The following is a 15,076-nucleotide window of genomic DNA, read 5'->3' as shown; positions in this document are numbered from 1 at the left end:
TTGATCGATCAGTCGACCATGAAATTAAACCACACCGCCCCCTGCCTTTTACAGAAAGGTCTTGAGAGCTTTTCATTAAATGTGATGGAGAGGAAGAGGGAGAGGGAGAGAGGGAGGGAGAGGGAGGCTGTGTGTGTCTTTGCTCTGCCTGGTCTTTGCCGAAGGAGGGGGTGTTCTGAGGGTTGTTTTTGGGCGAACCACTTAGTCTTCCACCTTTCTCTTTGTGTGTGTGTGTGTGTGTGTGTGTGTGTTGTTTTCAGATCCTGTCAGGAATCTGAATTGAATATTTTGTGCCAGAGTGTGTGGGGGGGCTGGGGCAACTGAAAAGTCGATAGACTCTCCACCTGCCTGAGTTGCCCTCTCCCTCTCTCTCTCTCTCTGTTGTTTTACATATCAACAGTCCCCAAATTATTTCCAGGAAGAGTGAATTGAACAGAAGGCTTGTTTCATAGACTTAGTGGCTTGTAGTGCGGAGAAATGCCCTGCTGCCTCCAGTACCGCCCTTGCCTTGGATCTCTGAGGCTGTGAGGAGCAGACGGGCAGTGGTACCCTGTTGGGGTCACAATCTCAGCCTGTTTGTGGGTCAGTGCGCTGCGAAACAACCGTGCATCATAACAACACACTTCAGCACCAAACAGCCTACACCCATACCTGTGTATGATCTGTTTCGATTACACCCTTAGACCTTTAGATGTGAGACAACATCTTAATTGCTGGATGAAGTTGTTCTCTTTGCCTTCCCTTGGTGCTCTCGGCTCCTCCCACACGTGTTCTACATGTTCCGGACTCTGAGCCGGGCTGTGGAAATGTCTTCAGCACCGCCTGGTTCTCCCTGAACCCACTGAGCTCCACTCCCAGCTCTGGAACAGGGTGCATTGTGGGTAGAAGTTCAGGGGCTCCTCACTGTAAAACCCCATGAGTGCTGGCAGTGCCCTGTGGTCCCCAATATCACAACACTGCACGCACTGGGGGACCTTCACACACAGCACCTGCCGTGTGGCTGTGCTCTTGTGTGTGTGTGCGCGCTGTACTGTGTGTATCAGTGAAAGGGGTTAATTGGATTGTGCTGCTGGTCGGGGGTTAGGGCCGGGGGCCAGGATTGGGCCGAGCTCCATCAGAACTCCTGAGGGTCTGAGAAACAAGAAGGGGGCGGATTGGTTGGGGGGGCAGGGGGGACTGCTGCTGGGCCGGTCTTTCTTCTCATCTGTCTGCAAGGAGAGGAGATTAGAGAGAGAGAGTGAGAGAGAGAGAGAACGTGAGAAGGAAAGGGAAAGAGGGAGGAGGGCAAAGACTAGAATGGGCTGTATGCTTTGACTGGTTTAGTTTAATAAACGTTTTGTTCATTTAAATGTACTTATCTATGGTATCTTTAGAGTTTTGAACACTGATGTAGCCCGAGAGGGTAAATGGTACAGATTGTCTTTATGGCTATGCAGCAGATATCTTAAGTTTACACCCCCCATGTCCGCTGTCCATTCACTCAAGTGGAGACTTTGCAGGTTTCTCTGGCCTGAGTCATTGTCCTGTACGTGTCCTGGGCTACCTGTGCTGTGACCATGTGACTCTGCATGTGCAAAGTCTGAGGGTGGAGAGACAGGGGACTGGAGGAAGGAAGAGGCAGGTAGAGAGACCGAGGAAAGAGGGGTGGAGGACAGCAAGAGACGCACAGAGAGAAGCAGAGAAAGACGGAGCTGGAGAGACAGAAACAGGGGGATAGACTGAGAGAGAGGCATTCTCCCCAAGTGGAAGAGGGAGTTATGGGACACCGAAAGGCTGGTAAGGATTGAGAGAGCGTGCCCAGTGAGAGGGAGGGAGCAGAAACTCAGCCGCCTCCCCCCCCTCCCTCTCCGGCTGTGTTATTGTCTACTCCCTAGCCCTGTCTGTGTTCCGGCCTGGGGGGGGCTCATCTTCGGCACAAATGAGATTAGGGATACCTGCCGCTCCGGCCATTCTCTGCTCACCCCCCCGTGACCCCGTCTCTGTACCATGCTGTGGATCTTTAATTACCCTGCCACCAGGGGGCCCCGGAGCACTGCAAGATCTGGGGGTGGGGGGGGTGTTTGGAATGCACAGTGTCAGTTTTGGAGTTGTCATCTCGACCCGTAATCCGGGGTTTTTGGAGTCGGGCCCCAGAGGCCGAGTGGAATGACCCGAGCTGCTAATTGAGCCAATTTCATATCTATCCACCATGTGCTAACGAACGCACTGAGACGACCAGGCCACAGAGATGCTGTTGTCCCTGTGTCTTAAGGGGGCGTGCTGCGTGCCCCCCCCGGCCTCGATGGCTGCTGGGGGGTCTGCGTGTCTGAGCCGTAGCTTGGCTGGCTGGCAGAACAGTACAAAAAAAAAATGCGATTGGCAAATATTGTCCTGGAGCTTGCCAGACCGCCCCCCTCTCATTTCCTTCTGACCCCCCGAGGAGTTCTGATGGAACCTGGCCCAGTTGTGGCCCCCCAAGCCCACCCCCTGTCACCCCCGCCTTGATTTTCCATTCGAATCACACAACAGCCAGTGTGTTCACATCAGTCTGGCCCAGAAAGTGCCACAGCCGTGCATGTTTGTGTGTGTCGGTCAGTCGATGAGTGGACGAGTGTGTGTGTGTGAGTGTCAGTCCGTCGCACAGCGGTACGGTCTGTGGCTAATTGCCGAGTTGTGCGCCGCGGGCCACTCTCCCCTTGCGCTCTCCCGCTCTCCCCGGCTCTCGAGGGCTCTCGGGAGACAGCGGAGTTGGAAAAGTGCCATCGCTAATGACTGTTTGTTTAGCTATTGTCTAAATAACAAGAGCGGGATTAAGAGGAGCTCTGTGCCACAGAGGAGCCGGGGTATGTTAAGACAGAGATCAGATTAGGTGCTTTTAAAAGGCGCTTTGTGGGCTGAGGGCTGGAGTACCAGCTAATCCCCTCCGCTTAAAAGAAAGGGAAAAAGAAGAGTAATTCTTCTGTAAACAGCCGTTGTCAATCTCAGATTAATTTTTTTTCTTCTTTCAGAATTACCAGAGGGCAGAGAGAATCAAAGGCCGGTGGTAAGTGCTGAATTTGTTACTTAAAAATAAAAAAATTATGCCGTGTGAATTTTCCTTCTCCTTTGGGGACTTTGGGTTTAAAGAATTACACATCCCGTGCCGTCCCCCCCTCCCCAGAGATGGAAAGAATTAGTCTCAGTGGTGAGGTTTACGACCACAGGTGCCGACCACTCGGCCGTGTAGACATTACAAAAAGGTGAAATAAAAATGTAAAAACAAACAGAAAGGCCACAGTAATTCGGGCGGCACATCACGGGGGAGGCACGGCAAACCGCACAGCTGATTGGAGGCAGATGGCACGCGGCCCCGGACCCCGCCATCCCTCCTGAACCTCAGCGCTGACGGCTGCCAGCTACGAACCATCGATTGATCCCAGGAACAACAACAACCTGCTCCACTCCATAAAAAAACCCAACCAAACAGCTTAACAAACAGCCGAGAGAACGAGGCAGCGGAGCAATTTACAGGTCAGTAAAAAATCGTGGCAGGAGGCAGGCGGGCCCAAACCCACGCTGAGTCAGCGGCGCAGGTTTTAGGGTGGGGGAGGTGGTGCGGGGGGTGCTCAGTTAAACCCCTCCGTGGCTGACGGGACACAAACAGGACTTCCTACTTTTGAAGCTCCCTTCTGCTGTCACTGCCTGCCTTTAAAGCTATAGTCAGTCCATCCATCCTTCTCACGATGACATCACAGAGATCTAGTCCTATTTACCGAATTCTCCCAGTGCAAAAGGCTCGTTAAGGAAAATAAACTCGTTAGTTAAAAATGCAAACGATCATCTCAATGGTTGAGGTTTGCTCTCGAGACTTCCCCTGCCGCCTCTCACCGGAGAGAGTTTCGGCTCCTGAGTCCCATGTGTCGGGCTCCCGCTCATAGCAGGGTACTCTGTCTGAGCTCTCCATCTCGGGGGGCCCATGCTGGCGAAGACCGTCGTATGGCGCACAGACGGGGCTCCCACAGTCCGGGAACATCACTGTTTCCAGTCTGGGTCCTGGAGTAAAAACATTGCTGGTTCCTGTCTGGGCCGTGTCAGTGGCTGAGTGGGACTGGGAGTGTGTGCGAGGCAGTGGCGCACAGTGAGCCGAGCTTCAGATGAAGAAGTGCAGGCCCTCGCCATAACCGTTGGCAGCGCACATTTTTGGCCAAAACATCGCAGTCTGAGCTGGCGGCTGCGGGGCTTGCGGTGGAAGGAGCCCTGCATCAGTGGCACCACCTGCTTAATGAAGGACAGCTTTAATGCAAGCCAGCAGTGGAAAATGACCCGGCTGTGTTGTGCCAGGGGCGAGCAAGGGGCGTCCTGGGAGAGCGAGAAGAACAGCCGGCATTGTGACGTGCCAGTCTGGCCCAGGTGACCTCAACCGTCTGGACACACGCGGGGCTGGGGCAGACTCTCTCTCGGGTCCTACTGGCCCGCTCGCTTCCGGGCCGGGGACTGTGCTCACGCGGCAGGGACGGCACACCTGTGGCGCTGTGTGACTGACGCACACGCTTCTGCATTGCGAGGATAACCGGTCGGCTTAGCCTGCAGAGATGCTGGTGGGGGCTGAACATTAGTTTCAAGTTTCCTTTTTCAGTTTTATCGAATGGGCTTAAAGGGCACAGCAGAAGAGTGCGTCGTGCCCAACGCAGTGCACTGCACACCGCCAACAGCCCTGTGAGACGGACGGCCTTCTAAACATGTTTGCAAGATGTTAATTAGCGAAAGAAACGGGACAGATGTTTCCTTCAGCAGCTGCAGCGGCTCGGGGGGGGCGCCGCGGCGTTTTCCACAACCCCTGCTGACTGGCTGTTGAGTGTGACCGCGTTCAGTTGTTTCCAAGAACAGACTGCAAAGACAACGACAAGGATGATGGCGATTTATTATTATTATGATGATGATTAATATTATTACTGTTATTAGGCGCAATCATATGAAAGCGATATGGAATTTCTGACCAGGCAGAACTGCAGCCAGTCGGGACGGTTTGAGTTTTGAGTCAGAGCCTGAATCGGTGCCGGCAGAGCTCACGACAAACCGAGTCACAGTGCAGCTCCGAGCCCCATGCCGTGCGGGTGTCATCACGCGTTTCCAGAGCCACGTGAGAGAGGCGATGCCCGCTTCTTGGGCCTAGCGCCCTTCCAGAACGCATTCCGAATATTCCTCACCCGCCGCCCGGGATCAACGCGCTTTACATTCACCAGGCTGTGATTAACACTCCTCCGGCCCTTAACGCAGACACACCGGGGCACTCCCTGAACACTGACGCACTCCGGCACCCCCCAAACACAGACACTCCCCCGGTGTCAGTCCGAGGGGTGTCATCGACAATTAGGGAGTGAACTGGCAGAGGAGAGGAGGACGCCCAACCCGCTCGCTCTCTCTGGACGTCCTACCTGGTCGCAGTCTCTACAGACACGAGCTGTTAATCCTCGTAGTTATTTATTTATTCCACATTTCTGGGGAGGGGATGATCTACAGTCACCTCCCCCACTTCGTACCCCCGGTGGTGAGGGCCCCCGGCAGGGCGAGAGGGGGCGTCTGTACCTGGGGGCTGGTGAGAGGCAGGGACCCCAGTCCAGTCCTGCTTCAACAGCATCACAGCAACCTCCCCGCGTTGCTGTTCCTGCGTCCTCTGTGTCGCTTGACTTCTCTCGAACATCATGAAATCTGGGCGAAGATGTCTGTGTGCGTGGGAGTGAGGAGCCGCGTGTGTGTGTGGGAGTAGGTGTACATGTGAGTGTGTATCCATGTGTGTGTGTGTGCGTGAGTGAGAGTGTGTGTGTGTGTGTGTGCGTGTGCGTGGGAGTCGGTGTACATCTGAGAGAGGGTGTGTGTGTGTGTGTGCGCGTGGGAGTAGGCGTACGTGTGAGTGTGTTTTTGGACGCCTTTGTTTGCCTGTGTGCGACACAAGCCTATTGTAGCCTCAGGACGGGCCCAATTCAATTTCGAGCCATATTGCTCCCCTCTACAACCCCCCCATCAGGAAAAAATAATAATAAATTAAAGGTCACCCCCCAGCCCTCTGCCTGGTGCCCCCCCCTCCCCCACATTCCTCAGGCACCTGCACTCACTTAATGTTTTGGCAGCGGCGGAAAAACAGCGTCCCGTTCTCCCCGGCTGTCATGTTTGTTCACTGAGGGAAACAAGTTTGGTTTTAATTAGAGCTCCTGCCAAGAGCTGAGGTAACTGCAGTCCGGGCCCGCTTTTATTTTCTGCTCTTTCTGGCTGTTTTCTGTCTCCCCGGGGCTGTAGCGAGAGGGAGGAAGACCGTGGTTGGCGGGTGGGATAGGAAAGGGGAAGGGGGTCGCTACCAGTCTAAATCTGCACCCTTCACAATCACACACACACACACACACACACACACACACACGCTGATATACCTTGGTAGGAGCACCCCGGGTCCGGCTCTCCCTCTCCACCGCTGTGTCTGCAGGGTGTTGAGTCACTGCGTCGGGTCACCGAGTCAGGCAGGGCGTCCCAACGTTGTCACACAGAGAGAGCGGGACAGGAGGTGAGGAAGAGGGGCGAGGGAGACGCAGAGGGACACCGAGAGACGGACGGCACCGCGGTCGGGAGCTGAACTCCACTGGACTGACGGGCCCGGACAGAGCGGGGCTGTGTGCGTCCTCTCAGCCTGCCTCTCTCTCTCCTTCTCTTCCGTTCCCTCGCTCCCACTCTCTCTCGCCCTCTGTTTTATCTCTCCCAGCGCTGTGAGCATCCTGCAGCGTCCAGACAGTCGCTGTGTCTGTTTTGACTCCCCTCCTTCCATTCTCCCTTCCAACTGGCCACTCTTCCCCCCCCACCCGCCTCTCTCTCCTGGAGTATCTAGTCTGTGGGATCGGTCACTTTATTTCCCATGTTCCCCTAGTCATGACATTCTCCTCATTTTTATAACGCACGAGAACAGCGCCCCATCAGGCGTCTCCCTGCTGGCACTGATATCACCAGCACTGCTCTGAGCTGACAAGGACAAAGGCCTCGGCCATATGGGTAAATGAAAATAATTGCAATAATGGGGTCTGTGTCTTTCCTGCCATTTTCTTGATCACTAACCTGCTCGATGACTTGGTTCAAGGACTTGGCTTGGTGGGTCGGAGGTCAGGGGTCAGGGAGAGGTCTTTTTGTTGTGTGTGTGTGTGGGGGAGGGCGGCATAATTGCGCAGGTGTGTAATTCAACCTTGGGCGAGAGATAAAGAGGAGGGGAATGTCTCCCAATATACCAACACTCCCTCTCTCAGGGGACTAATCCTCTGGGAGTGTGTTTTTTGTGAAGCGGGCATACAGTATAACCCTGGTGATCGAGTGGTGTTCCCCACAGAACACCCCTGGGATGACCTGGAACAGTGGAGCCGGGCGCAAGAGACCCGGTGGAAGAGGCACAGCACGCTCCCGGCTGTTAGAGACTGAGGCGCTGGGGCTATTAAGTAAGCAGCTGGGTATTTATATCTCCTCTCAAAGCTTTTCATAATATACATATGTGAGCAAAGCTGTGGATGTAAATACAGGGAGATGCGCGCCTGATTGCCGGTGGTGTGCTGCAGTTGTTGGGCGCGGTAGGAGCGGCGCAGTGTCAGTGGGTGTGTGGGGGGGGGTGTCTGCGTTCTTGGGCACGCTCCATTTCTGAAGGCTCCTCAGCTCATGCTACCCAGGAAGGAGGAGGTTTCATGGACGCCTGCCCAGATAAATATGATATTCGTTACAGTTGTGATTAAATGTAATCTCTGGGGTGGCGCGCACAGGGCCCTCTTTGTTGGTGGGAGTGTCGCCCGGCTTCCTCGCGGGATAGAGCCGTCATGGCAAGCCGCCGGTGGCCGAGGAGGGCGGCAGCTGTCCGGGAGCGCGGCATTCTGGGACCGCTGTTTGGGTCAGCCGGTTTGGGATCTGTGCTTTCGAAGAGAGAGAGAGACGGACATCCCAAACCAGTAACCCCAGTATGCTGTTCTCCAGCCGTCGGCCTCAGCGGGTGCCCACTCCCCATGCCGCTCTGAACAGCAACGGCATTCTCCTGGCACGGCGCCCGCTCTGCCCCCGGCAGGGGCGAGGTGGGGGGTGCGTGTGATCTGTGAAGGTGGTCCGGGGTTTGTTTACCTTGAAATCGGCCTGCGTGGGCCCTGTCTCTGTACGTCACTGCGCTGCCGGGGGCGATGCGGTGCCCCCTCACCATGGGGCATCTGCTCAGTGTCTGTTTATCCGCCCCTGCCTCTCTGGGTGTCCTGTCACTGGAGAGATGAGCTTTCTCTGAGGGGGGAAGGCGTGGGGCCCCCGGGCCGGGAGGAGGCCACATTGTACCGTCAGTGGGCTCAGGAGATACGACACCCACGGGAAAGCTGCGCTGGCTTTCAGAGTCGCTCCTTCCCTTCTTTATCTATCTTTCTTTCTTTCTTTCTTTCTCTCCCTCCTGACCTTGGTATAATAGTGGAGAAGCTGTGGTCAGTTCCCCAACCCCGAACCCCGGCAGTGTGCCTCGAAACGGCATACCGCCCGACTGACTGACCTGACGTATCGAGCGCTTGTGAAATGGAAGCTCTCTTGAATGCTGGACCTCTGCACAGCTGGACTGGATCACAAGACGTAGATGTTCCTCACATTGCCTGCCATCCAACGCCCCCCCACCACCATGATCCCCACTGTGGGGTACACTAAAGGGGGCAGGTTCATGCAGTCAGTGACCAAGGGCCCCAGAGGTTGTCTCTCTCTCTGTGTCTTTGAGGAGAGGCTAGGGTTCTCAGATGACAGTTCCCCCTGCTCTCTCTCTCTCTCTCTCTCTCGTTTGAATGGACAGAGCACGGATGGTGGGGGGTGGGGAGCAGTCGGCGGTGATCCTGGCCCCTGTCATGAATTTTTGATCAATAGCAAAAGGCGGACGAGGAGTGCAGTGCCTACACTAACCCTTCAACCCCCCCCTCCTCTCTCGCTCTCTCGCTCTAAAGCCCGGGCAACTCGAAATGTCAATGATGTTAGTTTAGCCATTGTACACGGCTGGCTGCGTCTCAATGGGTCACTTGTCCTCAGGCCAGCCCCCTACAATGGCCTCCTTTCTCCTCCTGACTTGTTCTCAGCGTTTCTCCTTTAGAAAGCGGACTGGCGCTCTCTCCCTCGCTCGCTCTCTTAGCTCGCTCGCTTCCCTCCCCGGTTGTCTGTGGAAAAAGCGAGAGAAGAGGGAGAGAGGGGAGTGGGAGATGAGACAGAGAGAGAGAGGGAGGGAGGAAGTGAACCGTGACCGAGCTGTAAGTGTTGTTGTGTACGGGACACTCTGACAATAATTGCCAGGGCTGAGGGCTTAGTACTAAATCATGTCCCTGATTTTTTTGTGTGTGTGTGTGTTGTTTTTTTTAAACTAACCGGCTAAGCTTTTCAGCACGGTTAATTGGACTGGGATAGATTGAGGACGGGTGGTTACAGCTGAGGGAGGCCGTGTGAGCCCGTGGTGTTCCTCGCAGCTCCGTAAAGCTGCCTCGCGACTCCTTTCCCCCCGCTCTCTCGTCTCTGTGACCGCTCGGGGGCTCCCCCGTGGCCACAGAGGCCGTCGGATAACCGCACAGCCAGCCGCCCCGGCCGCGCACTGAGCCGCGAAAACGATTATTATCATTAAGAGCTCGTGTGTGTCTCCCATGTGGTAAACGTTTATTTTAACACATTATAAAGCAAACAATATTTATGTAATATTTTCTGGTGCGGCTGCTGGCTGGCCCGCTGCCAGGTTGCAGAGAGAGGGTTTATTTCTTGTTGTTTTTTTTTCCCCTCAATTTTTTTTTTTTTACAGAGAGGGAACATCTGTTGGGGGTGCAGGCGAAAAAAAAAAGGACACACCAGTGTAGGGCAGGAGGGAAGGTAGGAAATTGGTTTCATTGCCCGAGTGGTTGGCGTGACCTGGGTTCGAAAGCCCTGCGGTTCTGGCCCCACGATTCCTAATTTGGGATTTTTTTTTTCCAAAACTGGAAGAAATTACCCCAGAAAACGAGCCTTCATCTTCACTCAGTCATTATTGTGAACAGGCAGCAAGGCAGCCCAGTAAATGGTAATCACATAAATATATAAAAGAGCAAGAAAAAAAATACATCTGTCTTCAATTTTTCTTTTCACTTTCAATGTTTCTTCATTGTTTTACGTCACCTATATTTTGCGTTTCTTGTTTTTCTTATGGATTTTGAAATTCACATCAATAGATATATTTTTTGTGATCGTCAACAGCGAAACAACTCGAGTCCCGTGGGAAAACCCCGTCCTTCGAAATGTACCCTGTTAGGATGGGCAGTTGTTTCCAGGGGCTGAACTGTAGCCCTGTGGCGTGAAACACGCAGCTCTCGCTGGCTTTGCTGTCCGGTTCTCAGGCACCTGGTTCGTCACAGCCACGCAGAAACGTGTTCCCCCAGAGATCCTGGCCATGTTTATATCTGCAGTTAACCAGTTAAACTCAATCCCAAAAGAATGGGCTTTCCCAGTGCAGAGGAGGGTAGTTTTGTCGTGGCGCACCCTACTGGAGAAAACTAGTGACACACACCTCCCACCCTGGGCCTGAGTTCTCCCAGGTACCCCAGCATCTGGAGGACAGATGTGTATTAGCGGCGAGCCCGGTGTCTGCCTGCCAGATGTGCGGGGTCAAGGGGCAGCCAGACCCAATTACGCCTGACCCCGAAACTCTTTCTTTTCTTTCCGTTTTATTTCTTTTGGTGGTGTGTTTTTTAGTGCAGGGAGAAAACGAGGAGACGGAGCTTCCCGTCCTCTTCACCTTGGGGTCTGGGTAGCACCCCGTGTGCAGGACCCACAATGGGACAGGCCGATTCCAGGAAGACCCTTTCAGTCGTCACCCGAACTTTTCCAGGTGAGAGCAGAACAAAGATGAAGGATTCTTCTTGGATCACTCAGTTATTAATGGACACCAAACGAGCACGATGGGTCGAATGGCCTCCTCTCGATTGTACACTCTTTTATGTTCTTATATTCCTTCCGCTCTTAATTACATGCGAGAGAGAGAAAAAAGGAGGATGAAAGGGGAAGGGTGTGCTGGGGGGAAGGGCGAGGAAGGATGGGGGAGAAAAGGGAGGAAGAGGGAAGTGGGGGGGTGGAAGTCAAGGAGGGAAGCGCAAACATTTACCGAGATGCGCATACGCGGGACAATGCTGAGATGATTTACGGTGCTGTGCCCGGCAGGGTGTCGGGGAGCCCGGCTCCAGTCTTTGCCCCTCACTGTCTCTTTCTTCCCCTTCTCCTCCCTCCCCCCCCTCTCTCTCTCTCTCTCCCCCCTGTGAGGGACGATGAGATTATGCCTCCGACCTGCATCCCCAGGTGCGGTGAGGTCAGGAGGTCAAGGTTTTATCAGGGGGGGGGGGTCGCCGCGTCGCTGCGTCGCCACCAGGGTCTGTGGAATTTGGGCGTCGCCATGGAGATCACAATAGCGCCTAGATACGGGGAGTGACAGGTACCTCCCGGGGACAGAAAATAACAACAGACACATTCTCTCTGTGTGAGGGGGGGAGCGAGGGAGTGGAGGCCCATGCAAAAGGAAGAGGGAGTGAGTGCAAGATGGAAAGCAGGAAGACAACAGAGAGATGTAGTGATAGAAACCGCGCCCCACCCGAGGTAACCAATATTTCCTTTTCGTGCCAAAGAAGAGAGGAGGAGGAGGGCAATGAAATAATAAAAATACCTGGCGTTGTGGCGGGAGCTGGTGGGTGGGGGAAGACCAGAGGATGTGGAGAAAGTGAAACTGCTCCTTCTCCCACTCTCTCTCTTTTCTATCAAAACCGATATTCTGATTTTGCCGGTACGGTCAGACCCTGCTGGGACTCGGACCCCCCCACACCTCCGAGCGCCCAGGCAGCACAGCCACGAACGAGGAACAGACTCACTCCGCCAAAAGATCGCTCCCCCAACACGGGCACCCTCCCCAGGCTAGGGAAGTGCCGTCAGCCCGGCTGCCCTTCGAGACTGTTCTGGCGGGACGTGTCTCGGCTGACTCATGTTTAACAAGGATCGGCAGAGAGTGGGCTGACCCGGAGCGCTGTAAGGACTGATGTGCACGATTCAAGCGGACCGACGTGCAGGGCAGCACTCGGACCAGCCAGCCGTGTGGAACCCAGGTGCGGGAAGAGAGTCTTATAAACAGAGTAAATAGTGAGCAATGGCCCCTCGCTGTGAAAGCTGTTACACATGGAAACTGCATTGGAACAAAGTCATATTATACTGGCTGCTGTTGGCAGGCAGCGAGGGGAAAAATAAAAAAACCCGACAACACCTGGGCGAGTGATTTGCGCCGACTGGATTAATACTCTGCAGATTTCTTTTGTGTAGCTTTGTGACTACAGCTAATTAGCCGCTGCGGCCGATCCCCTGTTAGCCAGGATGACATCTTAAAGAAATCTGGAAGTGTGTCTCAGATACTCTATGATCAGGTGTAATGGGACCAGTCTCCCCCTGCTGGTGATGGATTATACGGAGGGGGGGGGTGCTGTGTAGAGGCTGGTGTGTGAAGGGCATCGTAGGGAGGCCTGACGCGGCGCTCATTGGTTGCGTTAATCATCCGATCCCTGGCCAGCCACTGGAGGGCATTGTTACACAGAGAGCCGAGAGATATCGAGTTCTGTTTCGAACCTGCGTAACCCCCGACCATCGGGGTCAATATACCTGTTGGGTGCCTTGGAGGGTCTTGGTCAATACTGGCGAATACAGCCCAGGCTGTAGTTAATGACATCTCCACTAGAGGGCCCAGACTGGAGTGGCGCTGTGGGGACTATAGGGCCTAGACTGGAGCGGCGCTGTGGGGAATATAGGGCCCAGACTGGAGCGGCACTGTGTGGAATATAGGGCCCAGACTGGAGTGGCGCTGTGTGGACTATAGGGCCCAGACTGGAGTGGCGCTGTGGGGACTATAGGGCCCAGACTGGAGTGGCACCATGGGGACTATAGGGCCCAGACTGGAGCGGCACTGTGGGGAATATAGGGCCCAGACTGGAGCGGCGCTGTGGGGAATATAGGGCCCAGACTGGAGCGGCGCTGTGGGGACTATAGGGCCCAGACTGGAGCTGACGCTGTGGGGAATATAGGGCCCAGACTGGAGCGGTGCTGTGGGGACTATAGAGCCCAGACTGGAGCGGCGCTGTGGGGACTATAGGGCCCAGACTGGAGCGGCGCTGTGGGGACTATAGGGCCCAGACTGGAGCGGCGCTGTGGGGAATATAGGGCCCAGACTGGAGCGGCCTGTGCACCTGTCTACCGAAACCAGATCAAAGATGAGATGGTGGTGTCCGTGTTGCAGGGATGGTTCTCTTTGTTGTCTCTCTCTAATCTTCTCTGAAGGAGGACTGAAGAAAACAAGGGTCATCTGCTGGCCCCTGGGGTGGAGTCATGCCCTCTGACCTCTGAACTCCCTTTGATTGGAGGGAATGTGTGAGTGTGCCCAGGAGGAAGGGTGGGTAGGGCGAGTCCAGGCAGGCTTGACCCGAGAGAGAAGATAGACACCCCGTTCTTTCCCTCTCTTTTTCCCTCTCACACTCCCGTCTTCACCCACTCACTCTCTTTTCTTTCACACCTTGTGTCTCTCCCTCGCTCTCACCACCTCCACCCTGTTTCCAGTTGCATTGAACACTTTCACTGGCGACTAACTCTCTCTGAATAAGGGTGACGATGGCAGCTTCTACTTTGACTTCACGCATTGCCATCGGTGTGTTAAGTGTGTCAAAGCCTTGGAGGGGCGACCCAGACTACTTCCTGCAGACTGCCCACTGGAGTCGGCACCGAAACCAGAGCCACTGCTGCTCCACACGTCTCCGCACAGCCAGGACAGACACCGGCCCTCGGCCAAACAAATGACACACACAGGGCCGCACTACTAACCACAGCAGTCTACAGTTGAGTTTCTTTCGGTATTTGTTTGTCGGACAGCGGTACAGTCTGGTCGTGTTCCACGGTCACAGCATCTGTCCGAGGAGCCAGCGTTGGCCAGGCTTAGTAGAGTATGGTACGGGGGGGAGCACCTCCCACACCATTGACGGACAGACAGAAGACGGACACAGCCCACTCAGCCAGTGCCATCCGGTTTGTCTGGCACTGCAGTCTGCTCTGTGCTTTTTCTGTCTCTGTCCCCTTCTGTCTGTCGGTTCTTTGAAGTCCAGAAGTTCGCAGAGTTCAGGAAAATGTTGCAGAACGCCTCCCCACATTGTGCCGCAGCTGTTTAAGTCATTTTACTTTCCGTTTTTTACATGGAAAGTTTTTTGCCATCGACAGACGGGGCCGCAAACTGAGCTACTGGCATAGAGAGAGAGAGAGAGAGTATGTTATCATGTTATCCTGTAAAGCCCTGTTTGAGTCAGAGAGGGAGAGGGCGCGGGCGAGGTGACTCCTGATTGGAGGTAATTAAGTCAGATCGTGATGCCCACACCTGCAGACAGAGAAGTGGAGGTCATTGTGAGATGGAGCAGTGTGGGGGGTTGGGAGTCTGAAACAGCTCATGAGCATGTGTTAACAATTCAACCTGTTAAAAAGCATGACACCACGGCCCTGTGTGGGGAAATCGGTGCCACGCCACTGGCGGTGACACTGTTGTGGTGACGGGTGCCGTTGCCATGTTTGCATCTGGTGTGAGGCTTGTCCGTTGGCGTGACCTACTTTAGCATAGCACCCCCCCCCATCTCCCCTGAAGCCAGGCTCGAGCTATCCTCACAGCCACCTAGCAGCACACGCCCTGCCTCCGCAGACATGACCGCTGTGTCTGCTGTGTCACTGCCCACACGGCCTGCCAACCGCAAGGAAAAGTCTTTTTGATTATCCCCCCCCACCTTCCTCCATCCAGGCTTGCCAGCTCTGAGGAATGCCTCTGGCCCCGGGGAATGTGCGTCTCTCGTTCTCGCTTGGCATCCACCGCTTGGCACCTGACAGCGCTGCCGGCGCCACTCGCGATCACAGATAATGGGGCTGTGGAGACAGACGGACGGATGAGGCGACTTGGAGGGGCTTGCGGTCGAAGACTGGGATGTGGGGAGGGACGCGGTGTGGACGAGTGGTCGGAGAGAGTGGGACGCGGTGTGGACCAGTGGAAAGTTCTGCAGCAGTTGTTTCAGAAGCACTGTGGGCAGCCTTC

Source organism: Amia ocellicauda, chromosome 1 (assembly GCF_036373705.1).
Source record: "Amia ocellicauda isolate fAmiCal2 chromosome 1, fAmiCal2.hap1, whole genome shotgun sequence".
Taxonomy (NCBI): domain Eukaryota; kingdom Metazoa; phylum Chordata; class Actinopteri; order Amiiformes; family Amiidae; genus Amia; species Amia ocellicauda.
Note: the sequence above shows the minus strand (reverse complement) of the source record.